Genomic DNA, 17,102 nt, shown 5'->3' with positions numbered 1-17,102 from the left:
TTATCTGTTTTGTACAGTTGTATATACAGAAATGAACATTAGAATTTTGACTCATGCAATTTTGGAAAATTTGAAATTTAAATCTTGATTTTTGAAATTTCCTAGTTTGGAGACTGAATTTTGATTTTATAATGACGGGTCCAAAAGTACTATTAGTTTGAGTGTGTTTTATTATGAATTCTGTATTTTTTTGCTTCTGAGTCTTAGCCAACTTAGTGATTTTTTTCAGAGCACAGCAAATCTGTAAGGCCTGCAGCCATAGTACCCTGTCTCCCTTTACTTACCCCTTCATTTCATTATGTGTTGTTCATAGGCCAAGAGACACCAGTGTCAAAATCTTTGATACAACAAGCACGAGTCTTTAAACATACACCCAAAAGGAACAGAATGAGATAGGAAATGTTCTCTCTATAAACATTTTCTTTGAAACTCATCAAGTCATATAATTTCTTATTAATACCCAAGATGCCTACAGTAATTAAAAGGAGTATAAATTTTTCCAACATTTCCTCTCACAGATACCATATTTCTCAACTGGTAATTCATATATTCAGTCTGTATGTATTAATCTATATCTTAGTTATACTGTAAAACCAATAATTTAATATAAACAAATGAGCAAGACAGTATGCTTGGCATTCTAGTTTAAATCATGTGAAAAGTTCTCCTCTGTATAGGACCCCAACTGATTTCTCCCCAGTCTGTATTAGGTTCATTTTGTGTGTGTGAGAGAGAGAGAATGAATGAATTATGGTTATTTTAATTTAAGTTAAGTGTCTTTTAAGGATCTTAAGAAACTAAGGGAAAAGGGGAAATTGTAACTAGGAAATATTTTGCATAGCAGAGCTAAAAAGAGAACTTCTCAAACTTCTCATAGTAAACTGGCTTTCAAATGCATTTTAAAAACACACACATTTATTTTTTTAAATAAAATAGAATTGAACAGAACCAATCTCCTATAGTTACTTTTTAAAAAGTACTGTTTTGTGGAAATATATATTTATATATACATATGTATAATAAGCACACTATATATTATATACATACTTGCGTATACATACTAATATTATTATGGCTCACAGTCCAAAAGTTTGAAAGCCACCCAAGCACACAGAGACTAAGAGGGAATTTTTATCTTACACCATTTGTATAATTTGTATTTGATTAGAGTTGAAAAACCTGTATTATTAAAAACCAGTGCTTTTGTGGTAGGACGAGCTGGGAAAGCACTGGCACCTTTTCCCAGAGTAGTGAGATAATCATCTGTATTACTCTGCTTGAGCTGCCATAACAAAATAGACTGGGTGGCTTAACCAACAAGAATTTACTTGCTCACAATTCCAGAAGCTGAAAGTCCAACATTAAGGTACTGGTTTCTGGTGAGGTCTGTCTCTTTGGCTGGCAGACGGTGCCTTCTTGCTGTGTCCTCACAAGGCCTTGCCTCTATGCACGTGCCTGGACAGAGGGGGTGGGCCTTTGGTGGCTATTCCTCTTATAGGGACACCAGTCCTATCGGATTAGGGCTCCACCCTTATGACCTCATTTAACCTTAATTACTTCCTTTAAGGGTCTGTTTCCAAATATAATCACATTGAGGGTTAGGGCTTCAACGTAAGACTTTTTGGAGGACCCAAAAGTCAGGCTATAATACAATCCTTTGAATTAAATTTACATTTCTACATTAATTGGCTTATTTAATATGAAAAATAAGTTTGTTTGCCTGCTTATGAGTGATCTCCATGATTCTCAGCCAAAAGTATACTTTTGTGTTTCATGTGTTTTCAACACTGAAAAGTAGAGAGCTGTTTTCTTTTCTTACCATGAGTTTTTTGGTTTCTACCTAGCTTTTTGAGTGACATGTACTTTCTGGTGACTGCATCTGTGGAAAGCTCGTGTGAGTAGAGGCCATGAGCAAGTTTATGTGAATCCTCCGGAGCTGCAGCTGCTCCAGACAGTTGAGTCAGTTGCAATGGAACTGTCACTTGGAGCAGATGTGTGTTTTCTAATTTATAATAATGCAATTTATGGAAGTGAAAAAACTGGATTGCAAATTCAACAGAGAATATGAAGAAAGAAAGGGAAAGATGATTTATAATTTATCTATAGATGATCAAGGCCAAAGTTTTTATGGATGAAATACTACTACTCATTTCTACAGTAATGGAAAAAAGATTATTTGATAATTTTAGTTTTGAAATAACTCACTAAAGGACATGATTAAATAGAAACCAACTAAATACATTCTGGTTGTCATCTTTACACACATGAACCATGCTAGGTGACTGTTCACTATGTATTCCTTATCTTCTGTACCTAAATGATTCCAGATACTTCCACTTTTAAAACCTACCAAAATGTTCAGAAACAATAAGGATATTTCTAGATTTCAATTGCATAAAAATGCTATTTTTGATAACTTAGCATCCTCTCTATTAAAAATGTAATTAGTACAGAATATAAAAATATAAAATAATATATAGTATCAAATTTCTAAATAATAATACAAAAACACATGCTTTCCCCAAATGAAAAGATTCTGGGGAATAGTAAATCCTAAGCTTATATTATTTTTTTCAAAAACAAATCTTAAATCACATTGGTTAGGTATAAACATAGAGCTCTAATCATATGTGGCCTTATTTCTGTTTTTTAGGTTAAAGCATATTCTGTTTCCAATGAAGACTAACTTTAATGAAAATATTATGTTTAGAAGTAAGGAAAAATGGGTTTTTATGAGCATACTGAAATAAAACATGTTGGTATAGCTAATCCATCTGAAGTATTTGAAAGGAAATGGCTAGTTGGAGCACTGCATAGTCTCAGAAGTGTCACATATAATTACAGTTGATCTGCATTCCTCAAAAAAAAATAATGATCTCAATAATTTTTCCATGGAGGCATATGAGTTTCTGTAGAAGTGTGTATTTGTCTCATTATTTTTTAAGCTCTAATGGAGAGTAACACGTGTTCAACAAGAAGAAGTGGTATGACTAGACTGTCTATGAAGCCATATACCCTCTTCTGAGGAAATAATATTTCCATTTAGAGAATAAAGATTATTTATATATTCTGGATAATACAATAATACTGATATCAGGAGGAATACAAATAAGATTTGACCACAAAATTGAGAAGGTAAATTCATAAACAAGCAGAGAATAGTGCATTCTTATTACGTGCAGACATAGTTCTGTTTGCTACTGTTGACATTCCTTGAGTTTGAAAGACCTGTGATTGCTATATAGTTTTGGTATTGATGTACACATACTGCAGTGTTTGGGGTGTTCCCAGCCGTATGTGAGACAAACACCACCACAGCCCCTATGTCAGTATGCCAGTGTTCTCAGGCCACGTGGCACTACAACTAACCAACATCACTTCTTTACCAGATCATTTCTTTAGCCTCTGAAGCTATTCATGCAAATGAAGACACTCACTTTAGTAAGTTGGCTTTACATCATATTAAGGAAACTCCCTTTGATTGGGAAGCTCTAGGGCCGAGAGGCCTTGAAAGACTGTCCCTCAAACTTATATTTGGCCCCAGAATTGCACAGGGACCTGAGGATGTGGAGGGATGTAATTTTTTTTTTTTTTCTGCTGGTTACTTGGCAAGAGCATTTGGTCTTCTCTGAACTTTACTCGGTGTGGTGATACCTCCCTTTAGTGAAAGAGCTGGGAGTTGATGGCTCTTTATCTCGCCTGGAGATGGACAGTTAAAGAACAGTTGCATTCTGAGCCCTGGAAAGGCTTCAGTAGAGTACTTTATCATTATTTCTTATGGGAGATGGACTTTTAATATGAAAGGTTTTATATGCCCTTTGAAATAAAAATTAGACACTATTCTGAAAACCTTTGGGAGCTACTGAAGTAGTTTAAATAAGTGGAATGAAATATCTTGTCAACAGTGAGGGAGATGGATTAGAAGCAAAGCTTGATGCTGTGCAATCAGTTGGGAGAGATTATTACAGGAATCTAGGTAATACAGAATGAAGAATCTATGCTGGCAGGGGGATAGAGATGAAACCAGAGATTTCAAAGTTATTTTGGGGATAGAAGGAATCCTTTAGCTGTGGTCAGTAAAGAGAAGGGGAAGATGACATCCATGATTTTAGCTTTGGATGGGATAACAAAACACAGGAGAATGAGAGATTCTGAGCAGATGGAGGAGGAATGAGAATGTCATTTTGGATATACTGTGATTGATGGATGTGTTGGACATCCAGGTGGGTAATTCAAGTGTAGATATTTGGATATGCAAGCCTGGAATGTAGGAAGGATAGGAGCTGGAGAGAGTGGTGGTGGAGAGGGTGGTCATCACAACATAGACGACAGCGGAAGTTGTGAGTATAGATGAATTCACCTGATGAAGGAGAATAAAAATAAAAGAACAAATAGCAACGTAAGACTTAAATTATTCTTCAAGGCAATAGTAACTCTCACACACCAATACATGTCTAATTTCTAAATGAATTTTATGGACAGTCATTTCCGTAGACTAAGACCCCGAATTATGTTTCTGTATCATTTTAGTATTGTATTACCTACCGTGAACCTTTGTGCATCTAGTGTGAGGAAGTCCTTACAAGGCAGAGTACGTGTTAAAAACAAAATAGGGTTTGCGAGTAGTGAAAATGGAAATGCTTTTCTTCTAGAATATAGTTTATTTCTTTTTTTACTCTTAAATGAGATAAAGTGTTCAGCTGCAAAATAATATTTGCTCATAAGGAAACTGAAGCAAGGGAGGTAAGGTGACTTGCTTATGGTTATACAGCTGGTACGGGGTAGAATCCATAATCCCCCAGATGGCTCGACTGCGTGGCCAGGCCTTTTTGCTAAAGTAACTTTTTTCTGCGTTGCTGCTTCCCAGGTGCTCAAAAAAGTTGGTTATGTATTGTTGCTACTTTTCTTTTTTTCTTATCCTTTTATATGTAAGTAATATCAACACATTAGAAGTAAGTACCCAAATTTGACTCCTCTGTTACAGTGCAGCTACAGAGAAGAGCTCTGTGACTTTAGTTTCGTCATTGGTTGTGTTGTGGTATATAGACCAGTGAAATCTTGAAACCTAAAGTTTTAACACTCTTTTAAATGAATGGAAATGTATTACTTCAAAAAAGTGCATGGCCTTTGGAACCCTTAAAACTGTGGTTTAATTCTATCCTGTTTACTAGCTCTGAAAATTTCACCAAAATACCTAATCTGTAAGTCTCCATTTTCTTATAAAGTGAGGTTTAACCTCCTTTATGAGGTGCCTTGAAGATTCAGTGGGAAGAATGTGGGATGTGGCTACATGCTTAATGTATGCTTACTCTTTTCCTCATGGGTTTTCTGAAGGAATTAGTATCAAATTATTGTCCCAAATCAAATGATCCTGTACATTTTTAAGACTATCATCTATACGTCATCATATATTCTCCATTATAGAATCTGAAATGCTGTGAGTGCTTATATGGCTAAACATTTTATCTGGTTGAGATAACAAACACAAAAGAAAAGATAAACAAGAAAATATTAAAGTTATGTATATTACTGGAATTTGATCATAAACCCAGAGTCCAAAATAGCCCAGGAAAAAAGTGGGTACAAGAATTTCAAATCTGCTGGATGTTCTGTGGCCTTGAAAACTATTTTTGCATTAAATTTTTCTTAAATCAACCCAGATTACTCTTATTTTAATCCTTCTCTTGAATTAGAGCCAGATTTTCAGATGTCTTGATGTGCGGACTGGGGTAGAATTCATTTGTATTCTTCCTTTTATTAAATTGAGTAGCTCAATAGTTATGTTAAAAAATAAAAACATGAGGGAAGATTCCTTTTTTTTGCTGTTTTAGATTTTAGATTGAACCCTCAGAATCTATAAATTGTAACTTCTTTTTTCTTCAGGTATTTCACAGAACGTCATCTGGCAACGGAAATTCAGAGTAATCTTTTCTATTCATTTGTACACAATAGGAAGATAACTTAAGATAATAGTTTTTGCCTCAAAGCACTTTATAAGTAATTTTGTTTTCTTTAGCTAGAGAGTGCATTAAGGGGATTTAATGCATCAAGATATAATGCCATCTATCTCTTTTGACTGTTTTGATAATGTCATCTGCTCTGAGAATTTGTGTTAAGAAAAGTGACCACCATGAACTCTGCTTTTAAAATTGTTTTTGGACTTTCTTCATCAAACCAGAGTATTGTGCAGGCCTGTATTCAGAGCTAACACCAATTACATTTTACAAAAAAAATCAAACCTACTTTTGCTGAAGACAAGCAGGTGTATTTTCAAAGATGAATGACACAAATAATTTGGTTTTTATGTCCTCCGTAGCTGGCTTTCTGAAAGAATATTAGTTTGTGGTCGATTATTGCTGAGAGTAAGGGGAACACTTTGAAGTTTAACCAGGGATTATTCAAGCATCCTTTGCAACAAAGTATGGTGACTTGTTTAGTGGATGGCACCAGAATTTTAGTAAGGAAATTTACTTCTTCCTACCTCAAACGTGATTTGAAGCAAAATAATCCAATTAATGATATGTTTGTGAATGTATACACACGGATACACAAAATATCCTCTTTACAAACAAGGAAGAACCCTTGTTCTTCTTCCAGGGGAAGTGTGAGTCCTCAGTGCTATTCATTTATTATGCAAATACTATGTTATTTATAACACAAATATTTTCATTTGTCTCTTCTTCTAGACATATGGCAGGACTGCACTTCCTCTTCCCCTTGTGGTTGGTGAGCCATAGGAATGGTTCTGGCCACATTTGTGGGCAAGATGGGAAGAAGATTTAATTGCGCCTGTGAGTCTCTTCAAGTGCTTACTTAAAGATCACGGTGCTGTATAAGCCAGGGTCCTGAATAACCATAATGAACAGAACCTGCTGCTGACATGTCATGGCCATTCAGCAGCAGTGAGAAATTAACTTATGTTGCTTTAAGCCACTAATATTAAGAGGCTGTTTTCTTTTTTTTTTTTAGATTATAACCTCCCCTATCCTGACTAATCCAGTAAAACAATAAAATACAGTTGCTCTAATTCAAGGAAAGAGTTAAAGTAATAATAATAATAATTTAGAAGATTTAAATTTTTATATGCCATACTCATATTTGGTGAATTTTGTTAGTTTCCAAGTCTCTGAAAAGATTAGATTATTTGCATGTATATTATTTAAAATACTATATTATCTATATTTATCTAAGATTCACTAATGGTTTTATTAAAAAAAAAAATCAAGGTAAGAGTTGAAGTAAAACAGACCAACCTGCTTTTTAAAGAAACTATAGATAGTCTTTAAATTGTTCAGAGACCAAATATCCCTGTTCCTATAAAAAAAGCAGTCTCTGCTCTCATTCGTGATAATATATTCATTCAAGATTGGGTCCCATGGTATTGAATCTGTTTTATGTATAAACGTTCTGAAAGAAAGAATCTTGAACTGATGTTAAGTTTCATGAAACCAATGCATAATACCAAAATAATCATAGATGTTAAAGAACAAGTTCTCCTTATATAATGTTATTTTTGAAATTTATTAGGTTGAACTGTATAAAATTGTTGACATTCAACTATTTTTGACCTTAAACTCACAATTTCACATGGTTCAACCATGTGAAATATTCTAATGCTAATACTCTAATAGTGAATATTCTAATACTCAATTGTATTTACAAACCAGTTTCTATACATAATATAATCCATCATTAATTACGGCATATGCATTATACAAAATCATATATGGCTGGATATTCCTGGTATGCTTTCTTTTTTCTTTTTTTTAACTTTTTTTATTGATTTATAATCATTTTACAATGTTGTGTCAATTTCCAGTGTAGAGCACAATTTTTCAGTTATACATGAACATACATATATTCATTGTCACATTTTTTTCTCTGTGAGCTACCATAAGATCTTGTATATATTTCCCTGTGCTATACAGTATAATCTTGTTTATCTATTCTACAATTTCTGGTATACTTTCTTTACTTGGTACTTGGCTAAAGCTTTTCAAAATTCTGTTTTTCTTATGTACAGACTATAGACCAATTATCTCAACTCGAAGACAGACCAATTTGTTACACCTGCACAGCTCTATCCCTGTCACTTGTCACTTACCACTTGTCACTCCAGACTGTAGCTCTGGATTTCCCTCTTCTTTTCTCACCTGGCCACGTCATAACTGCTGAAGCGCTCCCTGGGGCCACTTCACTTCACTCGTGGATATAGATTCCTCACTGTATTTCCCATAATGCAGCTACTATGAGGCTGAAACCATTTATATAACTTTGTGGAAGTCTTGAGGATAACTCAGGGGAATTACAGAGCAGAAGAGGAAAACTGTATGCCTGGGCAATCAGACAATATTGCTCCCAGAGTCCATGGGTCATCTTCTGGAAGAGTCCCCCCTTGGCCATCTCATACCTCCACCCCTGGCTCAATAGCGTATGGCATGGATCTGCTTATCACTGTAGACCCATTCATTCTATTGAGTGTTCCTTCTCCTAAGCTCAGGGACCAAACCAGCAGAAGATCAATTAACACAATAACAATACAATATATACCGTGTTGTGTATAAATATATACAGACAAAAGTTGTATGTGTATATGTATACACACACACATACAATATATGCAACAAAACTCTCACCCAAATGGAGATAGCTGTTTAAATTGTTACACATGATCCTGGATATCTTAGTCTGGAACAACTTCATTTGGATTGCTTTCTCAGTGAGGGTCATTCCTAGTAGCTGTGGATATGTACTTGACTTACATTTCTGTGATTAAACAAACATGCTCACCAAAGTAGTCATGTTTATAATGAAGGGGTCACACTACAAACTCTAGCTCCAGGATACCAGGCTGCCTATGATCCCTGAAATGTCTGCTTTTTTTTTTGCCATTAGAATTAAAACAAAACAAAACAAAAAGCTGCTCACATCTTACAGCTGTTTATCCCAGCTACACATAGTTGTTCATAACCACTCTGGTTTTACTAGTTTTGTAATCTCTCCACATCAGCCAGCATTTAGTTATCCTTCGAGCAACATGTTTGTATGAAACCCTGCCCTAACGCCAGGTGGGAAATCGATCATGCTGGGAAATCTTACTATACAGAGGAATTTATTTCCAAAATTGGAAGCTACGTGTATAAATATGATATTGTTCATGGTCTTTCTCACGATTTCCAAAGCTTGTAATATGTCAATAGCCCTTTCGGTTTCCTGGTGCTTATTTGTGAGAAGCTAAAATATTTCTCTTAGGATGTTTTTATGTCATCCAGTGTTCTGTATATATATATATATATATTCTTCTTTATATACATATGGATATTATATTACCTTTACTCCAATTTGTGTCATTTCCACCACACTTTGAGAGCCTGTTGGACAGAGTTAACCTAAATAGAATTTCAGCTTAAGGACTACTGTTCTGTGTTCAATACACATTTCCAAATGGGCAATAAAGTCTGCAAGGATGTGTATAAGCAGGGCAGGATAAAAATGGCTCTCCTATTTTGAAGCCACATGGACTGCAACATGAAAACTTTGCCTTAAATGTGAATTGACCAGAAGGCACTGGAGTCCAAGTTTGAGTATAGGAGAAATAAGGATTTCACTGAGTAGTGTTTCTGGTCTTCAAGGTGGGGACAGTTGTGCCACCCACAAGAGATGCAGAGCACAAGTGGCTTTGTTCTACACGAACTCATTGACTGGTCTGTTCATCAGCCATGTTTTGATTTTCCATGGTGTGTCAGGCACTTTATAGGTATCGGGAATAGAAGCATAAAGAAAAGTCACAGCATTTGCCCTCAAGGAGAAATTTACAGGTAAGTGGGGGTATATGATTACTAATAATTACTAGCAAGTAGGTACTATGGTAGAGATAAAAAGACGATGTTCTGTGTGCAACGGTCTACAGAAATAGAATTACTAGGTTTAATTAAGTGATTTGGGGAGATTTGCATAAAGGAGGTGATACCCCTGACTTCTCTCTTTCTTTCCCATTTTACATTCAGCCCTACAGCATTGATCTGAAAACGGACTGAACTGAACCATTTCTCACCTTCTCATATCTTTTTCTGTGACATCATTAGCTCACACCTGGATTATTCTAAATCCTAACTGGTTTCCTTGCTTCCACCTTTGCTGTATGGAAAGTCTGTTCTCAAAACAACATGCCAGACTAATCCTTTGAAATAAGTCGTATCACATCATTTCTCTGATTAGAAGTTTCCCAGTGTCTCCCCATTGTTCTTAGAGTAGAAGTTAAAGTCAGTAAAATAGCATGAAAGATCTGTATGAGCTAGTCCCTATTACCCTGACCTCTTCTCTTACTATTCCTCCCCATACTAGGCACACCCCTGCCCCAGTGCCTTTGCACTGACTATTCCCTGAATCAGGAATATTCTTTTTCAGGATATCTGTCTGGCTGGCTCACTTCCTAATGTCTTCAAACCTTTTTTTAATAAACGATTTCAATTTTTAATAATGAAAACAATGTGCCATTCCAGAAACAACTTGAGGGGAGAAAAATCTTCTGTATAAAAACAGTCATCCAAATTATAAATAGTATAACTTTTTGCCTCTTCAGTTTAAAATACTCCCCTGCAGTTCCACCTCTCCATTCAGCATCTTTCCTGTCCCATCGCATATTGAAGATAAATAGTATTACAGCACAACTGATAGTTTAATCTAACATAAGAATTTGTGCAGTGATTTTTTTTTAAGTCTTTGGCCTTAGTGGCTTTCCTTCTTTTACACATTGGAAGTGCTGCTGCAGGAACCAGTGTGGAAGAGAACATCTTTGTCACCTGCCACTTTGGCAGTGAGGACACACCTGACCATCCTATTTAAAGCTAAAACTCCTCTTCCCCCAGCTGCCTTGACTCTCCATGCCCTGCTCTAGTTTTCCATCATATTTACCAAATTCTAACATCCTAGGTGATTTACTCATTAACTGTGTTTCATTGTTTATTGCCTATTTCTCTTCCCAGAAGGTATTGTTCATAAGGGAATGAATTTTTGATATTTTACTTCATCAAAATCAGGTAAAACAGTGCTTGGTATATAATAGGCACTCAATGGGTGCTTGAGTTGAATGAATGAAAAAGTGTAGACATAAAATGATTCAGAATTCAGAAGAAGGAGTAGAATTAATTTGGAAAAATTTGGAGACATATCAAATAATATAGGGAGCTTCTTTTTCAAGCTTACATTCAATATTTGCACATCTTGTACTTCTTCAGTGATAAAAGAGGAAGGGGCTAGTTTTTCCTCTCTGTCGGGTCAGAGAGATGATTTTAATTTTGTTCAGTCTTTAACATTTTCCGGAGAACCCAAGTATACTTGATTTGGTGGGTTTTATTCATTTATTACTGCTTATAGAGACAAAATAAATTATAATTAATATTTAAGAGATGATCAATTTCATAATTAAATAGCCTGACATATAAGCTGGTTAGAATTTTCTGTAGGCTAAAACAATTCATGTTTCAGTGAAAAAAAAAAATAAAACAAACAAAAAAAAACCTTGAGTCATTACTCTAAGATGTCGTACAAAGTTTGATACCATCAAGCTAGAAGCTAGTTCAAAAGTTAGTCTCTAGCTGCAATAAAATGTCAGGCAGGAAAATTTCATTTTTATTTCTGATGTTCTAATTTCTTGGCAATTTAATATTTTTGTTCTTGTTTGTTTTATTTTATAATAATCAGTTCTTACTATTCCTTGCTGCTGTGTTAAAAAGTCCCCCCCCACACCCCATGTGAAATACTGCTTATGGCAATTTGTTCTACTTTAAGCATTAAGAACATGTTTCCAGAAGGTTTTAATGCTTTTAAACTTTCTAGGCTCTGTAAAACTGAAATCTTTCTGACTTGAAGGGCATTTATTTGATTTGAAAAGTAAAATGCAGCGTGAGAGAAAAAAGACGCAGGCAGAACCTGTCTGACCTGCCTCTATAGAGCAGTACACGCGCAACAGTATTGGGTTAAAGTGAAGGAGGCTTAGGGGAATTGTCTCCTTAACGTGAAATTAAATCGATGCGGAATTCTAAGTGAGGAGTCAGTATATTTCCAGGATCTCCAATTAGAAAATAGTTACCTCTAATACATAATGCTGAGTCATCTGCTGCTTGTTTTTTTAGTTAGAAATCTTCTGCTCAGAGATGCTGGTTTCAAAATCGTTGTTAGTTTCTACTCGTACAGGTTTTCCCCTCCCGCGGGAGCTGATGGAGCAGGAGTGTTCTCTGTTGCAAATGGTGTGTCTGACACTCGGTTTGATCTACTTGGGAACTGTGAATGAGCAGTCTGGGGAACGAAATAGTACGATCTCCCCTCCCCCCAACCAACTTACACACTAAAGATCCTCTGAACATTGATACCGTTGTTGGCACTTAAATGCTAAATTAGATATTTATATTTCTGCTACATTAGTGACTATATGTAAAATAAAATCTCTATGGTTTCCATAATTTGAGAGGGAAACGTTTGGGGTTGCTTATACTTGGCTGGAACAAAAGTGTTCCTGGCTTGAGATGTCATATAGTGGAAAGTATATCAAAAGTGAAAATGTTTTATATATATAGTCTTATATTCGAGATAGACAAAGGTTTTGTTTTCCAATGTTTGACCAGTGGGAAAGCTCACTTGCCTCATGGAGTTCTTCTCATGAAGGGAGAGGGTGGTGCTGTCATTAATGGCTTATTGAAGGAGGAGGCCTGATGAAACATAACCAAGTTACGAGTACTCTTCTTATTTTAAATAAGCAGATTCAGCCTTACCAAAAAAGCTTCCCCCCCTACCCTGCCCAATTTTACAAGCATCATAAACCACGGAACTGTTAAATAGTAATACACTGAAGCTAAATCTCAAAATCCAGTACTTCCTTAAAATAAACAGAGGAAGTGTTAGAAATAGAAATGTGAAGTTGCCTCTAGAACCCCTACTTTGCCAAATAAACCCTAGATTCTCATAATCAAAATTGTGTAGTTTCCGTAAGTGGGAAGCACATAACTCAAAAATGTGATTTCAGAAGTTCTTGGAAAATGTCAAAGTTCTAGAATTTAATATTTGATAAATATTCTACATTCACCCCATTTCTCTTGTCAACTTGAGGGTCTTTGCATGCATCCCTGATTTGACACTGCCAGCTGAGCCAGAAATGACTTTAAATGTAGATGTCTACATCCTTGCCTCTTTGAACCTGCTTGCTATTACAGATGTGTTGTGTGTGTCCACGTTTGGCATCCACAACTAGCGTAATATTCTTGTATTTAAAAGCTCTCAGGTAGCTGGGTGGTTTTTCTCACAAAGCAATCATACGTATGGCTTGTCCCCTGTCGGACAATCTGGCAATTTAAAGAGATTTTTAACTAGAGAAAAATGAATTGGTTAATTTCCTCTTCTTTTCCCTTTCCCTGGAAGATTCCACCTTCCATTATTCAAAATGCACAGGCAACCAACTTTTACATCTCAAGAAGAAGAAAAGGAGGCTTGCGAGAGGGGCACTCGGGAAAAGTTAGTCTTTGAGAACTTCGTTGTAAGTAAGCCCTGAAGATGTTAAAATCAGACCCAGGCAAAAGTTCCATATCGCTCCACCCTCTCTAACTATTGGTTTAATGTGAAAGAAAATGAATCTGGGTTTATTTAGTCAGTATCAAATTAAAAACAGTAGGTAACTCTGGCATGATACCTGGAGAGGCATTTGGGAGAGAGAGAGCGCGTGCACCGAATCCTAACCACTAGACCACCGGGGAGCGTCTGGAGAGGCACTTGGATTTGGCGTTGCTTTTCCCCTGCCTTTTCTCACAGTCCCGAATATTCCTTGCCCCTTTAGGACTTGGTGTAACACAGGCTTCATAAAATAACCAGACCAAAGTATAATAGAAACCCATCATAGCACAGCTCTCTGCTAAATGGATACAAATGAAAATAGGTCAAATCGTGTTCTCTAAAGCATGAAGTGATCGCTTAAGTGCTATGCAGGGAAGTCAGCCTGCCCGAGGTTAGCAGGGGAAGTGAAGAGGTTCCATTTCATTCTGTCTTGGGAGAGGTCTTTGCTATTAGTGTAGTGTACTTTGCTCTGGACAACTCCGACTGCCACAGGCAAGGGGGCTGTGAGTGCATCGTGCTGCCTTTCCAGATATTATTAGAAGCGTTTATTGAAGGGACATAGATGCTTAGCTCTGGCTTTCCTTTCACAACGGATGGATGCCCCGTGTGTTATCCTTACACTCAGTGGTGTTGTTTTTACCTAAATTGTAAAGCCATAAGCCATCAGTGGACACAGCTGAGGGTGCAGGTTCATGGCATTTCTGACGGAAATACATCACCCAGGGAGAGAGCCCTGCACCCTTCCCGGGTGAGAGACTAGCTGTGTGTTGTTGTCACATCCTCAGTGTTTCCACTGCCCCTTCTTTAATTTTATCTTTTCTTCCCATTTCTTAGGCAGCCCATCACAGTCTGGCCAAGTTAATTGAAATACAGTGGAATGCTTGTAGGACAGATGCTGCCCCGCAGCATTTCTGTGGGACTGGTTTCATGTGCAGTGAACAGTGCGTTATTAGACCGTCTCTGCCACTTTTACTTGTTGAAATAGAGTGGGAGGAAATTTCTGGTTTTGCATTGCTTTCCAAAAATACAGGACCACTTGTACATTTTTTTTCTGAAAGTTTTTTCATACATTCATGAAAGAATAAAAGCATGATTCTTTGTAGCCCAATTTAAAGAAGGCAATAGAAGGGCATTCTATGGACCAGTGCTGTCTGATAGAAATATAAATCAAAGCACAAATGCAAACCACATACATAACTTGAAGTTTTCTAATGGCCTCATTAAAAAAGAAAAAAGAAACATGAAATTAATTTTTATAATAAATCTTATTTAACCTAATATATTCAACTACTATCATTTTGATATGTAAATATATAAAACTTGTAAGTGAGACTTTAAAATATATTTTGTAAATAAATTTCATTATCTGATACGTATTTTACACTCACAGTGCATCTCACATCAGACTTGTCATGTTTAAAGTGTTCAGTAGCCAGAATGACAGTGGCCAGTGAAGTGGAGAGCACAGCTGGAGATAAAGGTGAGAATATAGATTACAGCCTACGCCATAGGATATCGACTGACAATCTCTGGCAGTAACTTGTTTTATAAGAAAGCTGCTTCTGTGCTAATGATAAAGATTGTGTTTTTCCTCCTAGAAGTTTTATTGTCTTTAATTGACATCATTTCAAGGAATTTTGAAAGGAGAAGAGTAAAGGGCAAGTTGCAAAGGCAGTGACACAGATGTGTCCATTCACATAACTTACTCTTTTCCCGGCTGGAAGCAGTTCTTGGAGAGTGTCTTTGAGCTTTATGTTAGGATGACTGTTGCTACCTCTGCATTTCATCTAATGTGTCAAGGTGAACAGCTCTACGGGGATCATCAATTATTTCAGAGGACTGCTGCAATGTCAACCACCCACACCCATGCAGTTGTACATGGGAAAGTGTATGTTTTAGAGCAAGTTTCTAGAAACAATTTCCCCTTTGAAAATAGTTGGAAATAATGATTTTCCTGGATCTAGCTGCTTAGATCATATTGAATATTTTCTTCACAGCCCTTTATGCAAAGTTTAAATACGACAAAGCTATTTTCAAACTGCATTAATAAATAATATTATAATAATAAGATAAATCTATATATTTATATAAATTAAATATGTATGTAAATAATAATAATAAGATAAAGGCATTAATCTCCGAAAATAACACCAGCGAAGAATAGCAGAATGAAGACTTGTTCTTCTCTCACTTCCTTTTTTTTTTTGGTCGGGGGAGGTAATTAGGTTTATTTATTTGTTCTTAGAGAAGGGACTGGGGATTGAACCCAGAACCTCATACTTGCTAGGCATGCACTCTACCATTTGAGCTACACCTTCCCTTCTCTTACTTCTTTATTACTCACTTCTCATCTTCTTTTTCACACTCTAAAACCCTCCAATCGTTCCTCTCTAACTTGCATCAAGCTCTTTCTCACATGTGTCCCTTCCCCTCCCACAAGCTAATGCCCTAGCCTGGAGTGTTCTCTCTACACCCATCACCCTGCTAACCACAGAGATCATTCGGATCTCAAATCCAGTGTCACATCTCTCCAGACATCCCATCGGACCACTCCAGTATGAATTATCCCTCTCTCTTCTATGCTTTCATCACATTTCTTACTTTGGCTTAATTGCACTTAATCATCATTTGTAACTGTGTATTTGCTTGCTAAGTTATTTATCTGTCTCACCTAGGAAGCACTGAGGTCAGTAGCTTTTGTCCCAACTCATTCAAATGAGCCTTTATATCATGCCACTTCCTGTTTGAAAATGATGTCATTCACTCACAATACTTCCTCTATCCTCTTCTCCATTATCTACCCTCCTCCTTGTGACTCTGCAAAATTCATTTGGCTCCTTCATTCGACGAAGATTGGTAAGTGCCTGCAGTGTGCCTGCACTGTGCTGGGCAGCTGAGATAAAACAGTGCACAATGTGAAACTTACAAAACAGACTGCTCTGACTGGTCTTCCACTTCTAGAAAGGACAACTCCACTTATAAGCATCCATGTTGAATTTACTTAATATGGCAAAGGGTTCATAACCTTTACTGGGTCACATCCTCTTTGAGGGTTTGTTAAGAGCTCTGATCCCCTTTCCTAGTGAAAAATGCACAAATCCTAGCAGTGTATATACAGTTTTAAGAGGTTCACAAAGCCCCTGCAGCTCACGGTTGGGTGACATTTCCTAAATCAGTCATGGTCTAGGGTGCCAAAATATTTACATTCTCTTCTTAAAACTCTGGGATAGAGAAAGACGAAAGGTGAAATGGAGAATAAGAAGTGAGCCACAACATCTGTCTCTGGGGGAGGGGAAGGAGGTGGATTGGAGGAGAAACCTTTTCTTGTTGCTACTTAATGCCAGAGCTGTAAATCACTGCTCCAGAACAGTGGTCTTCACCCTTCTCGTGTGTGAACTCCCTGAAGGTCTTTTGAAAAGTGAGGTCTTGTCCATGCATATGTTTAACTTAAAATTTAAAAATTCTTCAAATCATTGCAAAGGGTATAATTATCAGTGAAC

At 36.5% G+C, this 17,102-nt stretch overlaps 1 protein-coding gene across 2 annotated transcripts in view; it reads left to right on the top strand.

Moving 5' to 3' along the window:
- Positions 1-17,102, top strand: part of KCNK2 (potassium two pore domain channel subfamily K member 2) — a 110,680-nt gene that overhangs the window by 77,788 nt on the left and 15,790 nt on the right. The window lies entirely within an intron of this gene.

Source organism: Camelus bactrianus, chromosome 23 (genome assembly GCF_048773025.1).
Source record: "Camelus bactrianus isolate YW-2024 breed Bactrian camel chromosome 23, ASM4877302v1, whole genome shotgun sequence".
Classification (NCBI taxonomy): domain Eukaryota; kingdom Metazoa; phylum Chordata; class Mammalia; order Artiodactyla; family Camelidae; genus Camelus; species Camelus bactrianus.
Note: the sequence above shows the minus strand (reverse complement) of the source record. Positions and strands in the feature narration are given on the sequence as shown.